Source organism: Cricetulus griseus, chromosome 3, assembly GCF_003668045.3.
Source record: "Cricetulus griseus strain 17A/GY chromosome 3, alternate assembly CriGri-PICRH-1.0, whole genome shotgun sequence".
Classification (NCBI taxonomy): Eukaryota; Metazoa; Chordata; class Mammalia; order Rodentia; family Cricetidae; genus Cricetulus; species Cricetulus griseus.
The window spans coordinates 25,402,585-25,430,464 of record NC_048596.1 but is presented as its reverse complement, the minus strand read 5'-3'; the positions used below and the strand labels follow the sequence as shown (position 1 = coordinate 25,430,464).

Genomic DNA, 27,880 nt, shown 5'->3' with positions numbered 1-27,880 from the left:
TCCTGAGCTTATTTTGCTCTGAGTAGATGCAAACAGTTATGGTAACCAGAGGGCTGGATCTTAAACTCTCCTTGTTGTTGCATATTTTTTTGGTCTGGCTCGTAAATATTTGATATTTATAGACTAAAATGGAGATTGAATTTTCCCCATAAAACCGGTCTCTAAAACAAAAATCACCAGAAGGCTACTGCTCACAGTGACCGATGCAAGACCTCATGCCTAAATTTGGAAAACAAGTATCACTCCTGACAGTCAGATTACATATCAGATGTAGTCCCATCCCAACATGGTTGGAGGGAGAACTAACAAAGGCAAAATGGCTGAGAAGTAGAGGCTATGGTAGAGGAGACAAATGTGTTTTGATCTAATTTCTCAAAGAAAATTAATTGTGCACTTTGGCTTAAATAACATATAAAACATATTCACGTCGCGTTCTTCTGATTCAGGACCCTCACATTTATGACCCCATTCTCTTATATTTGTCTAATATTTTTGTGCTGTGCATAATTTGGGAAATAATTGCCCAAGTAGCAGCCTGTCTAGTGAAAATCCTTGCTCATTTGAAGCCCTTGAGACTCCAAGATTCTATCCATGACAGTCGGGGCACAGATCCCTTCTCCAGAAGGCACCTCATTTCATGACAAGGTGAATAGGTTGGAAGTGGATGATGTAAAGTTTGAGTATATCAATAATGTCTGCCTGTTTTACCTCCCTAACACATTTAGCCTCCTTAACATCATTGTCAGCTTTAGGGGAAAGTGGTCCATTATTTTACCTATTTCACTATAGAAGTTCATAGCTTCTGCCTCCATCCACACACAATTCATGTTCTTAGGATCATCTATCTCGTCTTTATAGGCCACAAAATGTTCATGCAGAATGATCTGTGCAGTTGTTTCCTTAGCTCCTACTTCTGTAAAGAGTTCATAGCTTTATTACCAAATTTCCTCTTTGTTGTATGCTGTACCAAGCACTCCTGAACCCATCTTCTCCATCCCCCCTAGAATTACTCATTCTCCACTGTCTGTCTTTTTGATGATTCTGAGCTGCAAAGTATTTGCCCTGGAAACAGGGTAGTTCACCTCATTTCCCTGGCTATTCCTTTTCTGCTCGGTTAGGTTGGTATTAGTTTTAAGATTGGGACCCCAAGGCTTAAAAAAGCATACCCTGTGAGTCCTACGGTATTTCAGAGTCCATCATTTTCAACCTCATAAAGCTATTCTGACTTCTTCTTTCCATGTGCCCACCATATTTATTAAATATAAGACAGATATTTCCTTTCATATCCCTGGAGTCCTGTCCAAGACAGAGCAGGCAGAGTCCTCTACAGGGTTACAACCACATTGCCTTCACTCAACCAGACAGCTCACTTGTTAGAGACCCAGCTTTGCCCTACTTTAGAGCCAGGGTATTGAGATGTCCCAGATTTCTTGTGTGTGGAGGAGAATCTAAGCAAGGACAGTTGAACCCAATGTAATAAAGTTTCGGGGGGAAAAAAACCCACATGATGAATGGTGGGCAACTGCTGAAGATGACAACTATGGAGACCAAGACCAAAGAGAGAAAAAGGGATCAAAGTTGGCCAGGAAGCATTCAGCTACCCACAACCCCATGACCTGTGAGAATTTGGGTTGTTGTCTCTTGGAGTGCAATAGCAACTACAGCTCTGAGGGCCCTCATGGATGGTTGCCAAGTTCTCCTACAAAAGCCCCATGAGCCAGGCATCGGTGTCGTACGCCTTTAATCCCAACACTGGGGAGGCAGAGGTAGGCAGATCTCTGTGAGTTTGAGGCCAGCCTGGTCTACAGAGTGAGTTCCAGGACAGGCTCCAAAACAATACAGAGAAATCCTGTCTTGACAAACTGATAGCTGGAATACCAGCATGGGACTGATCCAGACCCCAGGAACATGGGTTTCTGTGAGGAAACCTCAGAAATCTACGGGACCTCCTGTAGAAGTTCAGTTCTTATCCATAGCATAGGTGTGGACTTTGGGAGCCCATTCCACACAGAGGGTTACTCCCTGAGCCAAGACACACGGGAATGGTCCTAGGCCCTATCCCAAAGGATACAATAGACACTGATGACACCCTATGGAAGGCCTCACCATCCAGGGGGAGCAGAAAGGATATGTGATAGGGTTTTCATGGGGGGGGCAGGTGGGAGATGGGAACTGAGATTGTCATGTAAAACAATCCTGTTTCTAATTCAAATTTAAAAAGTTGGAAAAAAAAGAAATCCTGTCGAGAGAGAGAGAGAGAGAGAGAGAGAGAGAGAGAGAGAGAGAGAGAGAGAAAGCCCCATGAGGGCTAGACTTATGAGTTCCTGGTGCTTCCAATCCACCTTCTGGAACACCAAAACCACACCTAAATTTAATGGTTCCCCAATCCTTAGGTGTAGGAGTTGTTTTGTAGATTTCATTCTTTGGGACTGGGCTGCACAACTCTGCAATGTGATCGATGATGGTGTTTTTGTAATGAGCTCTGTCTGCTGCAAGGAGATGTTCCCTTGAGGAGAGGTGAGACAACACTTATTTATGGGCATAAGGACAATTATTTAGAATGTAGTTGGAGTTTATGCTGGTTTAATAAAGTAAAAACTAAAAGTTTTTAGATGTTAAAAAACAATGCACGATGGATATAGTTTCAAAATGTAGCTCCATCATTTCCTGCCTGAATGGTTTGGCCAAGTTTCTTAACTCTCTCTCCAAATGCCAGGTGTCATGCCAAGCTCTGAAGGCTGGACCAGGAGGCCACTGCTTTTTGACATTTCTTTAAAAACAAACTAACAGCGGAAAGGCAGGACAGATGGGAGTTAAACAAAAGCCCCAGTCCTGACCCCAATCTTGCTTATCCCCTTCCCATAAATGTGGGAACTTCTTGGGCAAAGTTACTTAAGTTATTTTCTAAGTTCGCCATATGTAAAGCAGAAATACTTTTAATACTTCCTTATAAGACTGTGGTAATAATTAGGTGGGACTTTACATGTAAAGCTATTAGCACAATATGTGGTCTGCAATGCACATTCAATAAAAGCTAGTTGTCATTGTTGTAGTTAAGGTAAAACACACACACACACACAACACACACATGCACGTTTCGCATGCACACACACAACTGCACTAAAAACTGTGTGACTAGAACAGGTTAGCTGAAGTGATTATGGGAACTGTGCAGCTCATATGTGAGGCCAGTCTTAAATAGCCTGACTTCCCTGATGGAGAAATTCCAAACCAAGAAATAAATAACAGCATCTAAGTTCTGAAATGGTAACTGAGGAGAGGAGACACAGTATCAATTATTGAGAAGAAGGAGGAGGAGGAAGAGGAGGAGGAGGAGAAGAAGAAGAAGAAGAAAGAAATAATCCTTGGGCCAATGATCTTATCATGTGGAATAGCTAGTCTTAGAGCAAACTGAGTATATGTGATTTGTCTAATTGAAGCCCAAAGAACAACACTTCCAAAGTTAGTTCTATATGACACCAACCCTTTGGAAACACGTCAAATAGATATTGATTTAAGGTCAAATTGTTCACATAATTCTATATAGTAATGTCCATCCCACTTACAAATCTACAGGATTCATATCAGTATTTAAAAGACACTGAGAAATCCTCCAGAAGCAAGGCAAATCAAGCCTAAATCATGATTTTGTTTTATTTGATATTTTCCAAACTATTTGGCCAGAGACTGCTTCTTTCCAATAACTGGTAAAATTTAGGGACACACTTCCTCAGATCTAGAAAGGCTTCATAGCATCTACCTGTCTGTGCCTGTGCCTGTGGTGGCATGTAGAGATTTCCATCTGAAGTCACTTTAAGTCATCACCATTATGACCGTAGATGGCAGCTACTAAATTCCCACCCCTTGTCTCATTATAAGAACAAAACAGTGGCAAATGACTGAGAACACAGGAATATGAGACCTTGTCATAACTCACCATCATAGTCATCAACATTGTTGAGATTGTACTGTGCAGCAACACTGTAGCAGGTACCACTGGGAAAGAAACATGATCATGACCCAGTTCTTAATAAATCTTATCTGCCTGTGTATGATTTTTTTCATTCTTAAAATTCCTTTCCCCCTGGAAAAAAAGTTTTTTAAAATCACTAATATGTGTACTTAACCATTTTGGGAGAAGATACTTATAAATTTTACATATTAGTACTTTCAGGTGTCCTAACCCAACTCATAAGGAAGAAATGAAGGCTATGTCTTGGGATTGCCTGAGGCTTCTTCTTGCTATAGGCCATGTAGCATTCCTCTAATATGTGGCTTGGTTCTCACTATAAAAAGGAATGTGTGAGCCCCTGTTATCTACAAAAGTCCTTCCGGCTTTAACATTTTATGATTCTAGGATCTATAAAAATCTCATTATTAGAAGGCTAAGGTCAATTTTTGCTATTAATCAAAAAGGCCAGATGTTCAAATATAAACAGCCAGATGCTCAGAGGGAAATACACCACACACACACACACACACACACACACACACACACACACACACACACACGAAGCAAGAGAGTAGGGAAAGCACAGAAAGCCATATACAATGCAGGAATACAAGCCCAAAGAAGAATTCATGGAATACCAGACATAGGATACTTTTTGTTTTTTAGCATCATTAAAGACAGTCAAGTGGAACCATTTCATAACCATACTGCACAATATACATCAAAGGAAAGAAATGAAAAAATTTCAGAGACAAAAGAAATATTTGCTGGGAAGTGCCTGGGTGGATTGCCTTTCCTAAATCATCTTCTGGAGTAGAACAGAGTTAAGTAAGTGGAGTATTACGTCTTAAAGCAAGTGCAAGGAATAACCACAGAACAGAAACTACTGTGGAAGGCAGAATGGAAATGGGGGAGCAGAGAAATGAGGAGGTCCAGACAGCACAGGAAACCATCCTTCTTGCCCCTCTAAAAAGCAGAAACAGTCATACCCACTGCCTTTAACCTTGACATATTCCTCTCTCCCAAGAGTGGTGCTGAGACCCGATTTCAGAAACAAACCTAAAGGAGAGTAGGGCAGGAGTTTCTGCTTCACTGTAAGGCATTATTAATGATAATAAATAAGGGATATAAGGTAACCCAAAATCTGAAAGTTCTTCTCAAGAAGCAGACTGTAGGATACAGGCTTGCCCAATTTTGAAGCCTGGCTCAGCCACCTCTTAGCTAGGTGACCTTGTTTTATAATTCCTCCAGGCCTGAGTTTTCTTACCCAAGAATAGTAATGACATCTATGTTGAAAGGTTGATATTAGATTATTCATTTGAAGATCTCAAATTCTTGCAAAGACCTCAATAGATACCATAGACTATCACAACTATTGTTTCAAACATTTTATATTTGTTATCCCTTTGTTTAGTTCCCAAATCTTCCTAGGAGTTAGGCACACATGCTAATATCACCAGCTACCATCTAAAGACACTGAAGAAGTTAAGTCTGTCCAAGGACACAGCTAGTCACTAATATATTTCAGAACTGAAATGGTTTAACAATCACAAATGCATATTTTATTGAAGGTGTAAATGCATGCTAAATTTTATTGTACGTGGCAAATAGTACTATCTTATCATTAATATATAAAGTTGGGTTACATTAAAATGGTTCTTCTAGGGTTACTGTGTAAGAGACAGCGGTGGGAGAAAGAAAAGCCATTACCATTGTTCTAATACAATTGTAAAGTGAAGGTGTCCTGAATTATGGCCTAGTTCAGACCAAAAGGACAATTATGGGAGACAAACTGAAGAGGGCGTGGAAGCATAAAAAGAAGGAGTCAAAGGTCACCCACCTCCATTCAAAAGTGCCCCAGTGGGTGGGATAGAAATAGACAATTGGAGAAGTGTTTTGGCAATGTGGTTCATCTCCAGGTATGTTTCAAAGACACCTGATAAGTACACAGAGCATGAGTGTGTGCTCTGACAATGCAAGACTATTGCCACTGTTTGTTTTACACTTTTATTCTCTCTCTCTCTCTCTCTCTCTCTCTCTCTCTCTCTCTCTCTCTCTGTGTGTGTGTGTGTGTGTGTGTGTGTAGATGTCGACACAGAGAGAGAGACATACCACAACTTGCACTTGGAAGTTAGAGGACAATTTGTGGGCGTTGGTTCTCTCCTTCCATCATATGGATCCCAAGAATTCAACTGGAGTCATTATACTTGGTGGCACTTAAACCCGCTGAACTATCATGCCACTCTTATTTTCTTGTGTCTCTGTTTCTTTTCAATGAAATGAGTAGTTGATCTAGAACTAAGCTTTTTGCTTCCTCCCAACTTCCTAGAAAAGGCGTGTAAGTGAAGTTGGGAAAATACAATGTAGCTTTTAGAGACTGAGTATTGAATTATAAACTTGGTTTTGAAGTAATACAGAAAAGTAGACCAATTACTGACTTTAAAATGAAGGAAAACTGTGTCTTTTAAGAACTGACTTTGACAGGATAATATAGCCATATGTAGAATTGAGCAACCTCTATATTAATGATAGCAATCTATGTGTATAATGGTGGTAGTTAAGTAGCCTTTACTTTTGGATAAGGTTTACTTTGTATTGTGTGGTTTGAAGGTGTTAGAAAAAGTCTGTGGCTAAAAAAAAAAAAAAATGCCTTCCAAACCCTCTTAAATTATTGCTTCGATTTACATCATTAAAATTAATTTCTTCAAATGTTCTTTATATTGTAGATTGCACATTTATCCCACACTTAGAAGCTGAATTTTTATATAAATTAGTGGTGTAGGGTAGAATCTAGCCATGACAGTCACCCAAGGAGACATGGTCTGAAGGGTGGGGAGGAAGAGATTCCTTCAGAGTGTGTGCCACTGCTTATACCAGGCAGCTCCAGAACATGTGGCATCTGTCTTGCTCCCAATACTGACTAGGTTGCTACACTAAAAGGTCAAATGGTTCATTGTCTCAAGATGTTTATGCTCTGACAGTGGGCTACATAATACTTGTGGGGCTAAGGGAGTTTTGAACAGTAGGACCAGGACTGAGAGGAAGAGGGTACTCTGTAATAGACTAGGCAGTCTGAAGGCTTTTTCATGGTCCCAGTGAATCTCCTATGGACCTTCTATTTTAAGCTTCTGGGCTAGATGACTTTGAGTTTTCTGACATGTAAATTACTTAAGTTTTGTTATATCAGAATTTGGAAACTATTGTTGGTGATGAAATATCCATAACTCATTTTTATGCTCCCTACCTCCTCCTGGGATTTTTCAGTATACCAGTGCAGCCAGGGATGATGAGGAAATACTGAGAAATTGGAGCTAGAAATACAACTGAGACCCTTTTTGTTGTCATTTTGTTTTTTTGAGATAAGCTCTTACTACATAGATCTGGCTGTCCTGGAACTCATCATGTAGACCAGGCTGGCCTGGTAAATTCACCTGCATCTACCTTCCAAGTGTTGGGATTAAAGATGTGTGCCACCATGCCTGGCTGAGACCCTTTTCAAATAGCAAACTAACAGAGTGCTGTGTTTTTTCACAGATGGCATCAAACAGGTAGTATACACTAAAACTCCCAGCATCAGAAATGCTCAATCAGGGCTCTAAAAGGTTGAGGCTCGTTCTGGTTTTGGCATCTTCTAGCTTGATGGCATGGGAAGCATCATAAAATGCATCTATATTTTTTGAGTTCTACCTCTCAGTCACTGTGCTCCATGCTCATAATGCAGAGTATCTGTGAATCCTACAATTTCATCTGTTGAAATCCTCATCTTGTGTGATGGTGTTGAAGGTGAGGCTTTTGGGAGGAGCTTAGGTGGTAATGGTGGGGTTTGTGAGAATGAGATGGGTGCCCTCATGAGAAGGATTCTAGTATGCTGAGAGGTAGTGGCACACACCTTTAATCCCATCACTTGGAAGGCAAGGGTGGCATATCTCCGTGAGTTTGAGATTAGTCTGGTCTACAGATCGAGTTTCAGGACAGCCAGGGCTAACTACATGTAGAAACCCTGTCTTGGAGAAACCAACCAAGCAACCAACCAACCAACCAACCAACCAACCAAATGAACAAACAAACAAACAAGCAAAGTAAACCCCAAAACCAAAAAGAAAAGGATCTCAATGTAGGTGTCTCTCTCTTTCTACTGCCAAGATGCAAGGAGTTGACAATGTACAGTCCTGAAAAGAGGCATGTTCTTACAGAATTCTGGCTGCAATAGCACCCTGGTGTCAAACTTCTGCCTCTACAAATCTAAAAAATAAACGTTTGTTGTTTAAGTTTTTGTTGTTTTTGTTATTGTTGTCCAAACTGACCATAGTGTTTTATATATGTTTAATTTTCACAAAAGCCTCAGAAGAACATTGCATCATTTCCCCTACTACGTTGAGGAAGAAACTTAACCATAAGTAAGTTCAAGGTCATACAACTCAACATTTACCAAAGAAGAGATTTTGAATATGGGTAGACTTTAATGGCCCTGTTTAATCACCTTGATATTCAGGTACTGGAATCTTGCAGGCTGTAGATCTCTTACTTTAAAAAACTTTGGGCTAGACAGTACTTTTTGTGGCCTTAAAACACGATAGTTTGGATAACATGGACTGTACATATATTTAGGATTTAATCTGTGTTTCTGAACACACTATTGTGGTGCTCGACCAATGAGTGCATGGTGAAGACTAAGCAAGATGACGTATACAAACTGTCTAGCACTGTGTGGGGAATGTTGACAACATGGTAGTGCCTACTCTAAATGCCTTAATGGGAAGCAGGACAAGTCTTTCATATCACAGCAGGCACAGGGATGTTATGATAAGAACTCAGAGAGGGAGAATTAGGAGGAGTCAGGAAGGAAACACAAAGAGAAAAGTGAGAGAGGGTGAGGACAGGAAAGCCCAAGGAAGTCACAATGGAAAAGAGAGGGCTAGAAGGAGAAAGAAAGCTAAGATACATGGAGGACAACAAAGCGCCAGGGCTGGGGGCGGGGGTTGGGTGGGTGTTTGGCTACATTGCAGAAAGTGACCTGTCGGATGAGTCCCAGAGGCAACCCGGTGCTGTACCCCAGCCTGGGACACCTGTCACTATGCTCTCAGTTTCATTCTGCTTTCCCTGACGATTGTCATGTGTGAGCCTTCGTCACACCTACACTAGCTTCTGCTTTCTCCACATGCTGACTGTGGAGGTTGAGAAGAAAGGGTCGAGGAAAGAACCCCTTGCTCTGAAGGCATATCCAGGAGAAGCTAGCTCTACTCTGTGATTTCTGCTCCACTGCTCGGACCCTAGGGGAGAAGTTGCTTCTAGGTGCTACCAATCTCAGGGTAGCCTCACCCTCCCCTGGTTGCATTTGTATTTCTCGCAATGTGTTTGTAACTAATTTGAATTATCTGAGAGAGAAAACGCTCATCTGATGCTCCTCCAGAGTGCAGACGTTTTCCCAATGGGACCATATACAGCATATCTAGAATAAGAAATCCAGCCATCTCAGGAGCCAAGGACCAGGGTCCATCCCATGACATATTAGAAGCAGTGTTTCATCAGTCACAGATGAATCCATGGATTTCCTCATGACTGGAGGGCTTAGTGTCCCTAATCATCTGTAAAATGACTGAATGTGCGTCTGTTGCTTCATGATTTGTGTACTTTGTTTACCTTGGCCACTATGGGCCTTGCCTTAGGGACACTTCTGCAGCACTCAGTCACATTCCACTCAGGCCTGCTGTGAGTATAGAGGCACACAGTTAGATGTGGAAAGTGACCACAGTGACAGGAAACGTGGAGGACACGCTTGGGGTTTGAAGAGCTTGCTTTTGACACGATGAGGTTTGTGCTCTCAGGTCTTCAGAGATTCGAAGTGCTCTGGACCCAGCAGAATGGCAGACACTAAGACAACAGGGGTTCTTTCCAGTTTCATTTCTCCCAGTTGCTGGAACCCTGCTGAAACTTGGCCACGGCCCTTAAGAAATCTACAGAATGGGAGGGAAGGGGTGCACAGCATAGGTACACGACTGATCCCTAGGTCAGATTGATGTCAGTCGCCAAAGAGTCCAGAAGACTAAATACAAAAGGATAGAAGAAGGGAGCCGAGTCTGGGAGCACCTGCACAGGTAGCAGGAACCCTGATGCTCCCTGGCAAAGAACAGTACAGGATCCGGGGGATGCAAATCTACCAAAGCATTCTAGGCATAGTATTTAGGCATAGGTTCTGAGATGACAGTTGGACAGTAGCTAGGATGCTGAAGCTGTGGAGATCCGGCCGTGGAGGAAGCTGAGACCACGTGAAGTCCTCAGAGGATGCTCAGCACCAGGGTGAGGAGGTCACTTCTGGGAGGACAACTTTTGAATGTCATATGCAAGATGTGAAATTAAAAGCAGGGGAGCCGGAGGCAGAAGAGAACTGCGGGAGTCCACCGTCACCTTCTATAAGAAGCCTCGACTTGACCAAAGACACGCTGATATTTGAGCTGCTTTTCTATCTCCTCAAGGGCAAGCTTCCTGTGGGAGTGGGGAGGGCCCCGGTGGAGGAGATGGAGTTGGGGGGCATCTAATCAGTCGCTGGAGCAGACGCAGCCTCCAAGCCAGAGAAGTTTCAAGTTTCTCCTTGCCAAGGTCGCACCACTACAGGTGGGCTACTCCAAGCGCCCGGCGGCCGCTTCGCTCCACGCCCACCCTGCCCGCCGCCCGGACCGTGCCCCTCCAGGCCGGGGCGCTGCGGTGGGCTGTGCCCGGCAGGAGCTCCGGGAGCTAAGCAAGCGGCAGCGGCGGCGGCGGCTGCTCCAGAAGGCCTGGCGGGCGGCGGCGAGAGGCTGTGCCCCAGTTTGTGTCCAATCAGGGAGTGCGGGCTGTGCCCCGAGCCGGGCAGCAATGCGTAAACAAACCCTCTGGCAACTCCTCCGCCCCCTTGGCGCGCTCGCCCCGCGCCCATCGCCGCCGCCTCCGCCGCCACCGTCACCGTCACCGCGGGTTAGACTGCTGTCGTCCTCCGTTCCCCACCCCCCCCCCCGCGGCCCCGCCAGCCCGCCCTCCTGCCGCGGGGCCACCCGGACCCCCGCCCGCGCGGCTCGCACCCTGCCACCCGGCCCTGCTCCGCCCCCGCCCGCGCGGGCTGCTCACCTACCGCCCCACGCGCGCGCGCTCGTGCACCACGCGCCCCGTGCGGCCCGCTCGGAACGTGGCCTCCCGAGAGCAAGGTAAGAGCGATGCTCGGGGACCCCGCTGGTGGCTTCCCGGTTTGGGGAACTTTCTAGAGCGGCTGTTCTTCCGCTGGGCCCTGGGCTAGATTCCCCGCCGCGGGAGCCTTGCGAGATCAGCGGGTTGCAGGGGCCGCGCGCAGTCGGGGGTCCCAAGTTGCCCACGCCAGGGCACGGGTGCGGGCGGCGCGGCTGGGCCGAGCGGGCGACGGGAGGGTCCCCGGGAACTTTGTCCTCCCCCGAGACGCGCCTGCCCGCACGGCCCGCGGCCCTGGCCCCGTGGCGGCGGCTCCCGGGCTGGAGAGAGACAGGGCACAGTGTTTGAAGAAGCTGACGCAGTTGGTGACGCTCGCAGCTTCCTGAAGGGGACCGAGCGCGACCGAGCGCCTTCGCGAGGGGACGCGTGGGGCGGGTGCTCGGGCCTTGCCCCCCCTGTCGTGGGAGCCGCGTGGGGAGCCCCTGGGGCTCGGGGCTTGAGCACCTCTGCCCGGCGGCCCCGGCAGCGCGCGCCCCGCTTCCGTTTGGATCGGCTCGGGCTATTATATAAGATGCCACGGAGAGCAGAGGGGCGAGCGGGAACGCGGTGGCGAGGGCGGCGGGGACCCACCTGTGCGCCACCGCGCGCCTCGGGGGTCAGCTCCGGGGACCCGCCCTGCCCACCGCGCCCCTGCCGCCCCGGGACGCTCGCTCCTCGCCACCTCGCCCGGCTCTAGGCGTTTCTCGCTGCAGGCGTGTGTACTTTGAAACATTTGTTTAATATTAAGGAAGCTGCGTGTGCGGCCGTCATAGTACGCCGGGGACGTGTGGCCGCGAGCTCCGGAGCGGTGAATGAATCATCGCCCCGGCGGACCGTGCTCCGATGATTCACGCGGGCTCCACGCGCGCGCGTACTCGCCGTGGGCCTCCGACCCTGGAGAGCGGCCCTTCTGCGAGTGATGACGCCTGAAGGGGCGGGGGGAGCTCGTGCGAGAGGGCGGCGGGGTTTTGTGTTTTGAACCTACCACAGTAAGTTTGTGGGTGTCGGGCTCCCCCACCTTCCTTAGCCCGGCTTCGTGTTTTGTGGGAGGGTAACTAGATTCCACCTGGCTGCGTTAATGAGGCAGAGGAGGCGCTGATTCGCTGCAGGGCCGGGTCCAGTCTCATTCAGAATTTGAATGGTGTCAAGTGAAGGAGGTCTCTAGCTTGGAAAGACTTCTAGTAATTGAGTCAACTTAAGTAGTTTTCGAGTAATTAGCAGAATCTTAAAAAGTTGATCTTAAACAATTGGTCTCTTAAGTAGATGATAATTAGCTTGGGTTTTTTTTTAAGTTTTAAAAGGCCATCTATTTTTTCATTCATGAATACAGAATGTTTCCTACTGTCATCATTCTTAAAAGCTAACTTGACTCATCCCCACCCCACCCCGCATTTGGAGGACTACAGAGCAAAGTTTTCTCATCATTTGGGGCTCATCTCCAGTGGCAGGGCCCCACCAATACCCTAGATGACTTTACTTAGTTCTCTGTGCCCCATCCCCTCCCACAACTACTCGATGGTTGTTTTTTCTTCATAGTTGCTAGTAGCTAATATATTTTGTTGAAGCATTCTGTAAGTCTTCTCTCGCCCTACAAGAATGTAACTTCCCTAGGGAGAGAACGGAGAACTTTACCTGCTTATTAATGTTTATACTATAATTTTTTAAAGCCTCATATATATATATTCGGGGCAGCACCCTATGTTTGTTGGCATACCGAATGCATAAATTGTTTTCCTGATTCTTGGCAGGACCATGGTGACAGTTGCAATTCATTGCCTTTGGTGGGCAAGCTACCAATACGGTGCAGATTTCCTCTGTTGTCATTTTCTCGTGATCGGTTGTTTTTCTCCTCGGGCTGTTAACAGCAAGCACAGTATAACAAACCCTTACACGGCCTGTCTTAAGATGCTTAGCATGAAGAAGCATGTGAGGCTTTGGAACTACAGTGCATCACCAAATGAGCAAACCATTAAACATATGGATACTAGTTGAAAAGGAAAGTGCAAACAGTAGAGAAGTGAAATCAGCAAAGTTAAATCATCACTGGCCCATATTTCCCCATTCCTCTTTCCTACTTACCTGTAGACCAAACCCACACTTAGTAGTAGTGAAGACTGTCCATAGTAATATAGTATAGTGTTGATTTAAACAAACCCTAAGTTTTCTTTCTCTTGTCAGAGGCCTAACTCTAATTTATTCATTTTGGTAATGCCACAGAATAGTAGGTAAAAGGTATTGCTTAAATTCATCCTTTAATATTCTGGATTGGATAATAAAAGGGCTAAAGCTATAAGTCATCTATATTATGGAAGGAAGGATGGAATGCAGTATTTAACACTCCCCAGGACACTACTTGGTAAAGTATATTATTATAAAGAATAAACTTTGAGTCCTAGTACTCAGCCTCAACCAGCCTTGACCTAAGAACTGTAGGCACTCAGTTTTTCCACAGTCCACTGCTAAATAGGAGTGGTCACCCTTCCATTAAAGTGTAACTTCAAGACTGAACTCAGAGAACATGGCAGTTTAGCGCTACTAGAGAGCTTAAGTTGCTGGGCTACACTCTTCCTTTTTCCAAGGTCCCTCTCTGAAGAGACTAAGACAGTGAAATGATTTGTTCAAGATTCAGAGCTGGGGTTAGAACCAGAAATCTGGAGTTTATGTTGTTGGACACCCCTGGGTTAGTCCAACCGGTGGGGAGGAATTGTTCCTACCACTAACCCATTGTCTGCCTCGTGCTTGCGAACCCTCGGAGAGTAAAATCATGCCTACATTTGTACCTTCCCATGTATCACCTCTAAGGAAATTCAACAACTACTTGCTGAATGCAGTTGGACAAATGGCTTTCCCATTGAAAATATATTTACGGAGTAAAAACTGGGAAAGAAGTTTTCCGGCAAATAAGATATAGCTCCACCGTTTTACAGTGATAAAGCTACAGTGTAATTTTAATGTTTCTGGTTATAATGAAAATGTCTTGAAATTTTTAGTATGTGTTTCCACTGAGTTGGCATAATTAGTATCTGGAGACACAGCAGGAGACAGAAATTGGGCCATGTAGTAGGTCTAATGTCTGTAGCAGTGGTCAGTAGAAAAGCCTGAACCTCAGCCCCGCCTCTCTCATCTCTACTGTGTGTGTGGTGGGGCTGACGCCCACATACACGGAAGGATTGGTGAGCCTGGAGTAATGTGTAAGGACCTGGTGAATACAAGGCTCTTAATAAGTGATAACTGAAAGCTGGTGTGGTGGCATACACACCTATAATGCCAGGACTTGGAAAGTTGAGGCAGGAGGATTAGGAACTCAAGGTCATCTTTGACTACATAGTGAGTTCAAGGCCAGCCTGTACTAGATGAATCCTGGTCTCAAAAGTACATAATAAATAAATAAGATATATAAAATAAATGGTTACTGCTGCCAACTGCACATTTATGCATCTGTGGGGCTGACACAGAGGTTTTAAGTGACCCCTAAGGTCTAGCCCAACTCTGGTTTGTGGAACCAATTAAATTTGGGCATTTTTAACTAAAGTGATTCCAATATCCCAATATAATGTTATGAACTGCAAAAGAAATGCTTAGTTTCTAGGCCTCATAAGAATTTAACATTGATAAATTAACTCCATTTCTAATCTATTCACTATGTAGATTAACTTGAACATTCTCTTAGTTTGCTATAGGAAAGACAATGTAAGAAGTATATGGGTTAATCAGAGGCTATGAGAGCCTTTCAAGTTACATAGAGAGGGTATGAAAGATAACCAAAGACTGTGACACACGGAACTGTCAGAGAATTGTAAAGAAAACGCATGGCGATTTTAGGAACAAAACCAAATCTATTACTAGACAGAAAATTCCAGGAAGAATTGGGGGATTTGGCACAAGACCTTAAAAATTACATAGGAGTAGGAGTAGAACTGGCAGAGATCCGGGGACTGACCTGTGTTGAGATTTGAAGGAAAGAATATGTGACCATATCCAGAAATGGAAGAAATGTGGTTGAGTTGAAGGTTGAGGAGCTAGACGAGTTTAATGGGAAAGGGGGATACATGGAAACATGAGGGCCATATTATAAAGCATCTGATGTGTGGGGCTAAGAAGTCTGTTGGGTTTGTAATAGAGGACATGCTAAGTGCAGGACAGTGTCCTCACAAGTTACATTTTAAGGCTAGTCCCCATGAGGAGCAATGTGGCTTCAGATGGGGAACTGTTACAGTAACTTCCATAAAAGCAGCAATGCAAACTGGACTCAAGGGGTGGGTGGGTGAGTGAGCTGCCATACAAGGGAATGCAACACCACTTGTTGGCCAGTTGGATGAAGGGGACGAGAAGACAAGCAGAATGACAGCCTGGGGTGGTGTTGGCAGGTATTAAAACACACAGGAAGAGTCGTGGCAAAGCGTCTCCAGGCGGTGTGCAGTCCATCACTATAGGTCAAATGAATGGAGGCGATTATAAGTCAGGACTTAAATATGCTAATTTTTATGGAATCCCCAGTGCACAATGTTGTTAAAATTAGATAAAGATATGAAGGGTGTCGTTAAGGAGAGGATGGTAAAACTGGGAATAAATTCTTGAGAATATTGGAGAGACAGTGGATGAAGATTCCCTGAAAACAAACCATGGCTTTGGGATTAGTGCCTCGTTAGAATGTTTGCTTGTAATGTGTAAGGCCCTGAATCCAATCCCTAACACTGTCCCAGACAAAACAAAGACTGTAAGGACGATGATCAAGTGTTTGTGGGTGGAGTGGCTTCTCATGGGGAGGGGGGAGTATGAAGGTAATTAATCCTTCATATAATGAAGCTCCAGACATCGCTCAGGCTGAAAGTACAGGAGCAGATAAAGGTAACCTCCTATCTGGATTGACAGTCTACCCATACTTGTTATACTGATTCAATTATGGGATGCTATTTGGACAAATAATGCCCATTCTTTAAAAAATATTTTTTGTTTGTTTTTGGAGAAAGGGTTTCTCTGTATTGTTTTGGAGCCTGTCCTGGAACTCGCTCTGTAGACCAGGCTGAATTTTTTTAAATATAATTTTATTTGTGTGTGTTTTGGGGGGTGAGGTAGCGTGTGCCATGGCCTGTGATTGGGGTCAAAGGACAGCCTACAGGAGTCAGTTCTCTTCTTCTACCACTGGGGTCTGGGGGATCAAACTTACAGTTACCAGGCTTGGCTGTATGGCTAGCGCACCCCTCTTAAAAATTTTTAAGTTACCTTTTTATTTGTTTGAATGTTGCAAGTGTCCATTTTCATTCTAAAGGAATAAATTATTCAGTAAATTATTATTTCAGTATTAAATTATTTGACCATCTTGATTATGATGAAGCTATTTCTGGATAATCATGACAATAAGGCAAAAAAGAGTAAATTCAAAGATATATTTGGTTTTAAAGGAGGAAATAAAGCTGTTGTTGAAATTTAGAGTTATCTGTATGAGAAATGAGAATCAAAAGAAAACTTCCTGCAACTAATAAACAATAACAGCAGAGTTCATGCAAGGCCAACGAACACATGGTATTTCCCTATATACTAGCAGTGAAATTTGCAATTAAGGATATTGTCCTTAGGTTTCTGTTGCTGTGATCAACATCATGACCAAAAACTCCTTGGGGAAAGAAGGGTTTAATTCATCTTACACTTGGTGGTCACACTCCATCACTGAAGGAGTCTGTGCAGGAACTTGAGCAGGAATCTGGAGGCAGGAATCAATGCAGAGGCCAAGGAGGAATACTGATTACTGGCTTGCTCTCCATGGTTTGCTCAGCTACCTTTCTTACAAAACCCAGGACCCCCTGCCCAGGGGTTGTACCTCCTACAGTTGGTTAAGCCCTCCCAAATCAATCATCCATCAAGAACCTGCCCCACCGATATGCAGACAGGTCGCTCTGATGGAAGGATTTTCTTAACTGAAGTTCTGTCTCCCTGGTTAATCCTTACTCAGTGATAAAGTACTAATCAGCACAAACACATTACAGTTTCTTTCCATTAGCACACCAAAAGAAATGAAATGTTGAGTTCTGAGTCTACAAAATAGGTGTAAGGTCTGTGTGATGAGAGGATAGTATTGAAAGAAATCAAGGAAAATGTAAGTAGAAATTCACATTTATGAATAGGGAGACTCAATATCATCAGGATTTCTGAACTTGATTTGTAAATTCAATGTGATCTCCATCGAAATTCCATTAGTTGTTTTATGAACATTGATAAATTAATTGTAGAGTTTATACAGGAAAGCAAGCACACTATTGAAGAATGGAGCTAGATGGTTGGCGTTACTTGACGTTAAGACTTATAGAAAGATGTAGTGATCAAGGCAGTGTGGCATTGGCAAGAGGTTAAGCACACAGATCAGTGGAGCAGAACCAAGAAGAGGGCTCCTGAGGTCCCACACGGTTAATCAGCTGATCGCTGTCAAGGAACAAGGGCAACATGATGGGGAATTGGCTTTTCAGCAAGTGCTGGGACAACTGGGCTCTATGTGAAAACTAACAAAAGACAACTCAGAACAGGCCATAAACATGAATTTAATCATATAAAACTGTTAGAGAATAGCAGAGGAGAATATGCAGATAGCTTTAGTTTTGGCTGTTTTTTTTTTTTAATACGATGGCAAAGGCATAATTCATGGAAGAAAAATATTAGAAGTTGTACCTATTAAAATATTCCCCGATCTCTTGAGTTCGAGACCAGCCTGGTCTAAAAAAGCTAGATCCAGGACAGTCTCCAAAGCCACAGAGAAACCCTGTTTTGAAAAACCAAATATATATATATATATATATATATATATATATATATATATATATATATTCCTTCCTTCCTTCCTTCCTTCCTTCCTTCCTTCCTTCCTTCCTTCCTTCCTTCCTTGCCTATGTAGCTCCAATTAAATGTCATTTTGCAAAAGGAAGGAACCACTGTGGAGATAATATCCACTTACCAGGGTTGGTGTGCAGGGAGGGGTGAATAGGAAGACCATAAAGGGTTTGAGGGAAGTAGGCTGTCATGCCATAATGATGGATACACATCATTACATTTCTCTAAAGCCATAGCCTGTGCAATTAAAAAGTTAGAGAAAGGCATAGAAGAATTCTGAATTTTAGAGTAGTTTGTTGATGGGCTTCATTTGAAATGGATTGGTCATCTTTTGCCAATGGGTTGAAAAATTAATAGTGAGGTGTGAAACTGAGGTAGAGTGGGAAATGTTTAGAAAGCTGTTTGCCTACATCATCTGAAGATCCAAAGGCACGGAGAGCTAGAGAAGTTGCTGTACTTGTGGAGGAAACATCACTCCTGTGTTCATGGCTTCCTCCAGCAGTGCTCAGGACACGGGGTAGAGATGGCTTGTATGTCTCTGCCAGCACCATATGGGCCCTCGGTGAAGGACAATGAAAATGGAGTGGGGATGGCTGGGAGAGGAGACAGGAGTACTTGTGGTGTAATGGCAGCGAGAATGAGGAGAAGGGGAGGATCTGGAGGGGTAGAGAGGGAACGGCATGAGGAATTTCCAAGTTCTTCTAATTATGCTGCGATCCATTGTGAGTTACTATAAGAACTCAAAGTGAAGCTAAGCTAAAGGATGGAGAGGGGACCAAGCCATTGGAAGTAGAAAGCCATTAGGTAGTCTTTGAGAACTGAGAGGCCAGAGTATCACAGTGATTATGTATCAGAGTATCTGTTCCAGCAAGCAGAGAATATATGCATTAAAGTCTATTTTAGTATTTAGTCCACAGGATTAAAAGAGAAAAGGTAGGGAAGAGATGACAAAGTTATTCTGTCATTTAAGAGATGAGGAAGTTCTAAATACTTTTAAACGATTTGCACAAATGTGAGAGGATCCCAGACATGCAGGGCTGAGCTGGAGCTGATAAATCTTGGGATTTCTGAATTCTAGCTAGAATTGCTGGCAAAGTAATTAAAGTGTCTGCTGACTGAATCTTAGAAAACTTCCTCAGCACACAGCTCCACCAGTGCTGTGGAAGAGAGTCCCTGGGCTGCAGGCTGGATGAGGGCACCAGCAGCAAGTTAGCATGTAAAAAATGTGAAGAAACAAAATACAAATCTCTCCTAGTGAAGGCCAGATTTGAATAGATAGCCTGGTGCAGAGCTCAGAGTGACTTTGCCATGCTCTACCTCAACTACTCTTAATTTTAGATGGAAAGCTTGAGGCTTCACAGCAAGAATCTTACCCAAGTGTCTTTACTTCCCAGGTAGAAAGAAAAATGCACTAAGTACCACGCTTAATATCTTTGTTTTAAAAGAAAAATCCCCCCAAACTACACTGTTTGAGATCTGGGACCCATGAACCAGACCCATGGAAGTCACACACCAAATAAATTGCTCTATGAGGAGAAATGCAATGTGGAAGACAGAGATTGCAGGAGTATATTGAGGGCACCCCTTATTTGGAAATCTCTTGGGCCAAAAAGGTACCAGTTTCTTTGTATGAGGTTAGTGACTGTCCGAACCTTACATGCAGAGTTTAGCCTCTAATGCAGTATTACTACATCAGCTGGCTGGGTCCTTTGTAATCATTTCCACAGCCACACTTAATGGAACTCTCCTCCTCTGTGGGAATCTCAGGAAACTCACAGATGTCAAGACCAGCTTTGAAACCCTTGTGTTTGGACTCAGAACTTTGGGAATGTGGAAATCTCTCTCTGAGAAACATTTAAGAAGCCCCTATCGGGCTTATGCATGCATGTGTTCATGATACCACCCCGCCCCAACTCACATCCTCTCATCCTCTCTCTCCTGATTCTTCCACTATTTGTAATCTCTGCTGCTGTCTCCTTTTGCCCCATTCCTGGGGCTCAAACCCAAGTACACTCACAGCCCACTCTGCTAACTGGCTATTAAGTGTTCTAGTTTCCTCACTCGTTGCATGGGAGAAAGTCTCATTGGCTGTATCTTCTCCGGATATGATGTTAAAACTCTGCAAATAAGTAGTGTTACGCAAATGTCAAGGTATCAGTGTTACCATAGGAAATACAATACCAACCTGGTCTCAGATCATCCTCTTCAAGTAGCTATTTTGAACAAAGACAACTGTTGAAATTTGGCAAGACATTGGTTTAGCCTTTTAAGTTAGTCATGGCAACTTTCCTTCTTTATCCATGCCAGACTGGCTACGTGAGATTGAAGCCGGGTATTTCCTGACAAGTGTGATTTCTGCCTTATGTATTCTTCTTTTGGCTTTCTGAGACTTTTTTTATTGTAAAATGTAATACATGTACAGAAACCGTTTGAAGTGTAAATGTACATATTAACAAACTGTGAAAAGCCAAGCATCCATATAATTACCACCTCAAGAACTAGACCCATTTAATTTCTTCCACATGGGGAAATGTCTATCCTGTTAGATGCTTGGTCTGTTTACTTGTTCTTTGGGGGAGTTGTGAGTAAGAACGGAAGGCAGGTATTAAGTTTTGACAGGTCGGAGAATGTTCCTTTTGAGTTGTGTCAGACCAAAGGTGTAACATTAGTGCTTTACTCTCCAGTTATTCTTGAACTTTATTTGTCCATATAGCTGTGAATTTAGTGTTTAGGACGAGTGCTTGGATTTTAGCCTTAAAGGTTGAAATCTTCAGGCTTAGTGTCTGCAATTTTGTGTTCATTAGATGAACATAAAAAGGCTATAATCCCCTGGATGTGAGAGCAGCCCTTGTGCTTATCTTTATTTTTTTTTTAAGTTCTCATCCTCCTTCCTTTCCTGTCTTTAGAAGCAAACCAGCCAAGATTTCAGATTGACAGCTTCTTGGAAAACACTTGGCAGGTACCTTTCAGTTCAGGTCATCATAAAGTAGACAAGAAGTGGCAAGAAGGGTTCCATGAAAAAGCTTTATTGCAAAAAAGCCACTATTACCTTTAATTATGATCTGGGGCCACATGTACTCTGTCAGGACATATTTTTTTAATTTTTTAAAAATCTATTTATGTATTGTTTTCTCAAGACAGGATCTTTTTGTGTAGCACTGGCTGTACTGCAACTCATTCTATAAACTAGGCTATACTAAAAATCAGAAATTGGCCTGCCATCTGCCTCCTGAGTGCTGGGATTAAAGGCATGTCCCAGCATACCCCCAGCTAGGGGCGTGCGTGTGTGTGTGTGTGTGTGTGTGTGTGTGTGTGTGTGTGTGTGTGTGTGTATGTTTGTGTGTGTGTAAACTTGCAGGTCCTTTGCGTATATATTACAGCTTCTAGCTTTGTGTTTTTGCGGGATGCCTGTGTATATACACGCGTGTCTCTGTGTCTATACGTGTTTCTTGTGCTTTTTCTTTAACTCTTCTGTTTGTTTTGTCCTAGTCTAATTTGTTTGCTTTTGCTTTATCTTATTTTATTTCATTATTATTCTTGAGATGCCTCTTAGTTTTCTAAGGATAGACAGAAAGGTTTTGGATTCAGATTAAGGGGGTGTAGGGAGGATCTTGGAGGAGTTGGGGGAGGGGAACCATAATCAGAACATGTTGTATGAAAAAAATCTGTTTTTCAATAAAGGAAAAATAATCTAGTACCATAAGTCATATTTTGAGAGTAAATTGATGAATTAACAGACTAAAGGTCTTTCCTGCCATCTAGAAAAGAATTCTCCTTTTAACTTACTTGTTTAAGTTAACTTATGAAATAAGTCTTATTTGCTGAAGCTGCAGCCCCGCCACCCTTATATTTGCCTTCCCAGGAGCTGGAATTACCGGTGTGAGCCACTGCGCCTGAATTATGATTGACTTGAATAATTTTGTCTTTGTGATTAATAAAGACAAGACTTTCCCCACATCTTGAAAAATAGTAAGATAAATGGGCAGCTACTCAGATGGCCTCAGCAAAACCTAGAGTGTCAAAAGAGTAAGAAAGGCCCATCTTCAGTGGCAGTTCCCCTGCCTATGAAATTGAGTTAGTAAGCCTTCATATGGGAATTTGGTGCACTGATCATGTTTCCTGGCAGCCCTTCCTGAGATGCTGTGTTAATGTGATGTCCCCATGGGAAAATACCTGAGATTTTTAAACTTCAATAAAGAAAGGTTCGTTTTGGCTCATCATCTCAGAGGTTTCAGTATCTTTAATCAGTCGTGCTGCCTCTGGGCCTGGGTCGGAAGAGCCGGGGGGAACACAGCCTGGTATGAAGCCCTTCGATTGGTGGGCAGGAAGCACAGAGTGAAAGAACCAGGGCTCTTGTTCCAATATACCCCCAAAAGCACACACCAGTTGCCCAGCTTTTTTCACGATGCCCCAAGCTCCCACGGCTTCTGAATAGTCCCACTCCACTGAATAACGCCAAGCCCTCCATGCATGGGAATTCGGGAGGCACTCAGATCCAGTATTAACACATATCATGCAATGATGGTGAACGTGAAAGGAGGCAATGGTAGGGAGACACCTGCAAACAGTTGGGAGATAAGGAACAAAAGTCCAGACTTCTGACTCAGTGTCCAGGAGAAAACTGGCGCCTACGTGTCCTGAGGGTTGGGATGAATATTGGGAAGAAGCATCCAGTTTATCACTAAAATCTGGAGAGGCTCGGGAAGCAGAGGCCATGGGGCAGACAGAGGCGTCCAGGTGCAGGACTGTTGAAAGCCTGAGGGACTTACAAACCTGCTGCTATCCCAGACGACATCCTAAGACTAGACTTGTTTTTCTCTGCAGAATGGAAATAAATTAAAGGTTCTGGCTTTGTAATCACTGGGAAAAATCTAGAAAAGGGTAAAATGAGTAATAAAAACAGAAATTTAGTGAAATTCTACATACTAAGCAGCGAGGCCCTATATAGTTCCCACATTTTGGGTCTCGAATAGACAGGTAATTAAACAGGATACAAAAATTAAGAAAAATAATCACAGAGAGGCAGAAGTACAGGAAAAATAGGGAAATAAACAGCAAAGCTCATCAACCTATATAAAGCTGTGGAGAGATAAGAAACTTTCTCCCCTAAGAATGGAGACTGAAAAAGTAACAATGAGAGAATAAGAAGTTAATCATAGAAGTTGACCATAAAATAGCAACAAAAAAAAATCATTAATCTGACCAAAAAATTCATTGGCTTGAACCAGAAAAAAAATAAAAACAAAGAAAAACAGGGCAGAAAAATTAGAATTAAAGTATTATGCAATGAACATAATACATCTAGAGAGACTGTAGAGAGAGATAAAGGGGAGGAAATTACATAAGAAATAATGTGAGAATACTTTCCAGAACTGGAAGACATTCATTTCAGGATTATCTCAAGAGTCAATGAGAACACAGTCACACACACACACACACACACACACACACACACACACACACACACCCCTGATGTACAAATCATATCACTGTAAAATTAGCCTTTACTAAAAGGGTGAATATGTATTAAATCATTTAGTGGAAGTAGGTCCTATGCAGAAGATTAAAAACAGAATGACATTAGGTAATTTAACACCAGCACTGGATTCTTGCACACTTTAATCCGAACAGTCAGGAGCAGGCTGTGAGCCTGGTCTACGTAGTGGGTTTTAGGACAGCCAGAGCTACATAATAGAGAAACTTTGTCTCAATAAATAAAGTAATGAACCCTGGATTGCTGCCTTAAAAATTCAGATGGAAATTATTTTCAACCAAAAATAAAAGATGAAAAGTATCAAGTGGAGAAAAAAATAAGACTTTTTTTACTACTTCATATTAAAGGTCTAAATAAATTATTCTCTGCATCTTTTCACTAAAAGCTATTGGGTGGTATTTTTAAATAAAAAAAAATGTGGGAATAAACCAAGGAAGAATAATATACAGTACTCCAGAAACATGTAACTAAACAGGGCAAAAGACCAAAGAAAACTCTAGAATGACAATTAAGAAAACAGTCTAGCAGCCCTAGAGGGAAGCTGCCAGGTTAGAGAGGCAGCAAGCTGGCTTTGGGGAAGAAACGTGAATTTCCAAGTAAAAACAAAACTGTTGGGCAACCTGACACTTTTGACCCAGTATAAAATGCCCTTCAAATTGGCTTGCTATTTCCAATAGCTTGTCAATTAAGAAAAACTGTTAAATGAGATGAGTGGAAGGCAATTATAAGTTGCCTTACAAGAAAAGTGAAAACGCTCAGCACGTGGTATTCACAAATGGTGCAAATCACTGCTGAGCTAGTTAAAAGTAAGACTTGTGGTGCCTGGGAGAAGTGGTGCATGCCTTTAATCGCAGCACTCAGGAAGAGGTAGGAGGAACTTGGATCTCTGAATTCAAGGCTAGCCTGGTCTACATAGGGAGTTCCAGGATAGCCAAGGCTACATAGTGAGACCTTATCTCAAAAAAAAAAAAAAAAAAACTAAAAGAAGTTTAATTTTAGAAAACTTACAAAAAGTCTCCATAGCTGTAATATAATAAAAACTCCCTAAGTTGTAATGTAGAAGTTAGTAGGAGTAATTAGTAGAAGTTAGTGACTTTTTATTCCGTGTTCCAGTTTAGGGTGAGCAAGCCTTTTGCATAGTCACTCATCCCTGCTCCCCGCCCCATTCCCCTACTGTCTGTGAAGGCTTGCCCTCATCTGTAGAGTTGAAAGCTGCTCAGTCAGTGTTTGTGTTCTAGATTATAAGAGCAAGAACATGTTTGAAAGTGCAGTGCATCACTTTCACTTATATTCAAATAGCAAGAATGATTACGTGGTCATACCTACAGGCAATATTCAGAATTTTTAACAACCAACTGGTAGCCAGGCCATCGACAAGTTGGAACAGGGACCTGCTGTAGAGTAAAGGCAGGTTTTGAAGGCTGTCCCTACTGTAGCAGATGTTAACCCTTTCTTTGCTGAATTGTGGGGAATGGTGGGTTGGAGGTCAAAACACCAGCTACCATCAGCAGTTATGGAAGTATTGTAGTAACAATTGGTGCAACTATGTTAAAATACATGAACCACATACTGTCCCTGGCCATACTTGACTCCAGAAAGGATTGAATATTATAGATGACCAGGAGGGGACAAGCTAGCATATAATGGGGCATCTGAAAATATATTAATAAAGGTCTAGAATTAGTATGTCAATAAATTTTAGAGAATACATATTGTTTAGGTATATTATAAAAAGAGTTGAAGTTTGGGATTGGGTGAGAATTGGGGGGGGGGGGCAGGATGCTGCTGTCTTTCATTTTAAACCTGATAGCACACTTTGAATTTCTTCATTTCTGTGGAGTAGTATAGTAAAAACTAAAGCCAGTAAGGAAAAGGTAATGCAGCGGTGAAAAGGGATTGTAGATTGACCTGGGTCCAAAGCTCTAGAAATGTGTATATTAAAAGATGAGGCACACATTTGCTTTGAAGTTAGAACTCTCTCTGCCACAGCCCTGATTCCAGCACTGCTCATTCCGTCTAAGAACTGTTGGGGTGAGCTTTTACAAATTTCAAATGACTTCCCCAGCACCAAACTCTGATGTGTTTGGCTTTGGGCAGACCCCGAGAACCAGTTGTTTTAAAAAAGCTTCCAACTTCTCCTTTGCAGTAAGGGCTAACTCCTCTATCCAAGTGGCGTTTAAACATCCTTGCTTTCCAGAACTCTCTCATACTGTTCTCACTTTGAGTATGCTGTCAGAAGCTGGTGGTCATTTTTTTTTTCAAAAGCTGCTGCTTAACTTTCTCAGATTCTCTGTGGAGAAATTTTAGGGCTCAAATTCAAGTAAATCTGCCCTTACTGTGTTTTTTTTCAGGTCTTCACCTTTGGTGCTGCCTCTTTGGGCTCCCTCAGCTGCACCCTCAAGTTGCCCTTCAGCTTTGTCTCTGTGGTTTGTGTCTGACTTCTCCCAGCTAAGGTCTGCCAGGAACTCACCAAGAACAGCAATCCTAACTGTGGTTGGCATCACCCGAAGTTTGCATAGCTAATTAGTTTCACCAAAGGAATTCTAAGAAAGATGAAAAATATTCAAGAAAGGGTCCTAAGAACTATGGTTTTTCAAGATTAGATAGCTTGCTGCATTGGACTGTTGACTAAAGAAATTGTGGAAAAAGTCAGGCAGTGGTGGTGCATGCCTTTTATCCCAGTCCATAGGAGGCAGAGGCAGCCAGACTGGTGCACAGAGTGAGTTCCAGGACAGCCAGGGCTACACAGAGAATATTTATCTCAAAAGATTTTTTAAAAGTGTGGAAAAGGGCCGGGCATTGGTGGCGCACGCCTTCAATCCCAGCACTTGGGAGGCAGAGGCAGGCGGATCTCTGTGAGTTCGAGGCCAGCCTGGTCTCCAGAGCAAGTGCCAGGATAGGTTCCAAAGCTACACAGAGAAACCCTGTCTCGAAAAACCAAAAAAAAAAAAAAAATGTGGAAAAATGTTATTGTATAGATGAGATAAATATTCTGTACATCAGAGAAAATTTTAGTGAAAAATTCAAACAAAACTTTTCTCCATGTTTCCACCGTTCCATTATGGCAAAGAGTCACCTCATGAGTCAGGTGTGTATGGGACCCAGCAGGACTAGGTCTTGCTTCTGATACTCTATGTTCAGGGAAAGTCCAGGCTGCTTGCTGGGTGTGTGTGTGTGTGTGTGTGTGTGTGTGTGTGTGTGTGTGTGTGTGTGTGTGTGTGTGTGTTTAATATGAGTAGGCCAGCTTAGGCTTCAGGCAGTGCTTCTCAACCTTCCTAATGCTGCAACCCTTTTATTCATTCCTCATGTTGTGGTGACCCCCAACCATAAAATTATTTTCATTGCTACTTCATAACTAATTTTGCTACTGTTATGAATCATACTGTAAATACCTGTGTTTTTCGATGGTCTTAGATGACCCCTGTGAAAGGGTCTTTCAACCCACCGGTTGAGAAACACTGCCTTTAGGTGAGAGACTGGTCCTCTCATACAAGGCTCACAGTTGGCCCACTTGATACAAGACACGTCTGGGACAGTGCTTTTCACAGTTGATTGTGTACCCCAGTTGCTGGGATGGCATAACATCCTAGGGGGCGTTGAGAGTCTGCCCCAGCGCCTGCCTACATTTTTGGGGGGCAGACTACACTAGAAGCAAGGTCTGGTTAGGGTCTGCTTCACATCAGAACCATCTGAGGGTTTTAAAAAGGCTGGCACCTGGGACCTATTTGTAGTGACTGTGATTGAATGGGGGAGGGCCAGGCCCTGAAGTTCGTACTGATAGATATGAGTCACCTACAGATGCCTCTGTACTGATAGATATGAGTCACCTACAGATGCCTCTGATTTGATGCCCGTGTGCAAGTAGTGTTAAGAGCCACTGCCACGAGATCGGCACGCTTTTGCTGTGACTCACGGCTAAAAATCTTCCTGTGTGGACACTGTAGCAACCCAGGAGGTACCTTAGGTGACCTTCTAAGATGTGAGTACAGTCAACTTTGTGGATGTATCTGTGAAGAAGAGATTGTTCTTAGTTAGCAGGTCCCTGGAGATGAGCTGAGTGTTGCTGTCAAGGGACACACCCAGAAAGAAAAATGGTCCTCTCCTAGAGATGTCCTGGGATACAGGAAGGAGGTGAATGTGAATGTGGTTATCTCTCAGCTCAGAAGACCCTTCATCCTTTGTGTCCCTGCACCAGGAGAGATCTAGCAGACAGTGCATTATGAGCACAATTCGGATGCTTTGAGTTTCTTTAGAAACATCTATATGTTTACTTCTTACTGTATCTCTATGTGTTTGTGTATAAATGCATGCACTGGTGAAATTTCCACACTGCTAGAATTCTAGCATTTACATGTTCCCTTTGCCAATTTTTAGTAAGTTTTAGACTATTTTCTGTTCATTTACTTGCTCTTCTACCCGAA

General features: G+C 43.2%; 1 protein-coding gene across 1 annotated transcript in view; it reads left to right on the top strand.

Annotated features, from left to right (window-relative positions):
* The first annotated feature begins 10,999 nt into the window (after nucleotides 1-10,999).
* Nucleotides 11,000-27,880, top strand: part of Pcgf5 (polycomb group ring finger 5) — a 114,641-nt gene continuing 97,760 nt past the window's right edge. The window contains exon 1 of the mRNA XM_027406344.2: nucleotides 11,000-11,130. The gene's annotated coding sequence lies outside the window, so the exon portion shown is untranslated. The remainder of the gene's footprint in view (nucleotides 11,131-27,880) is intronic.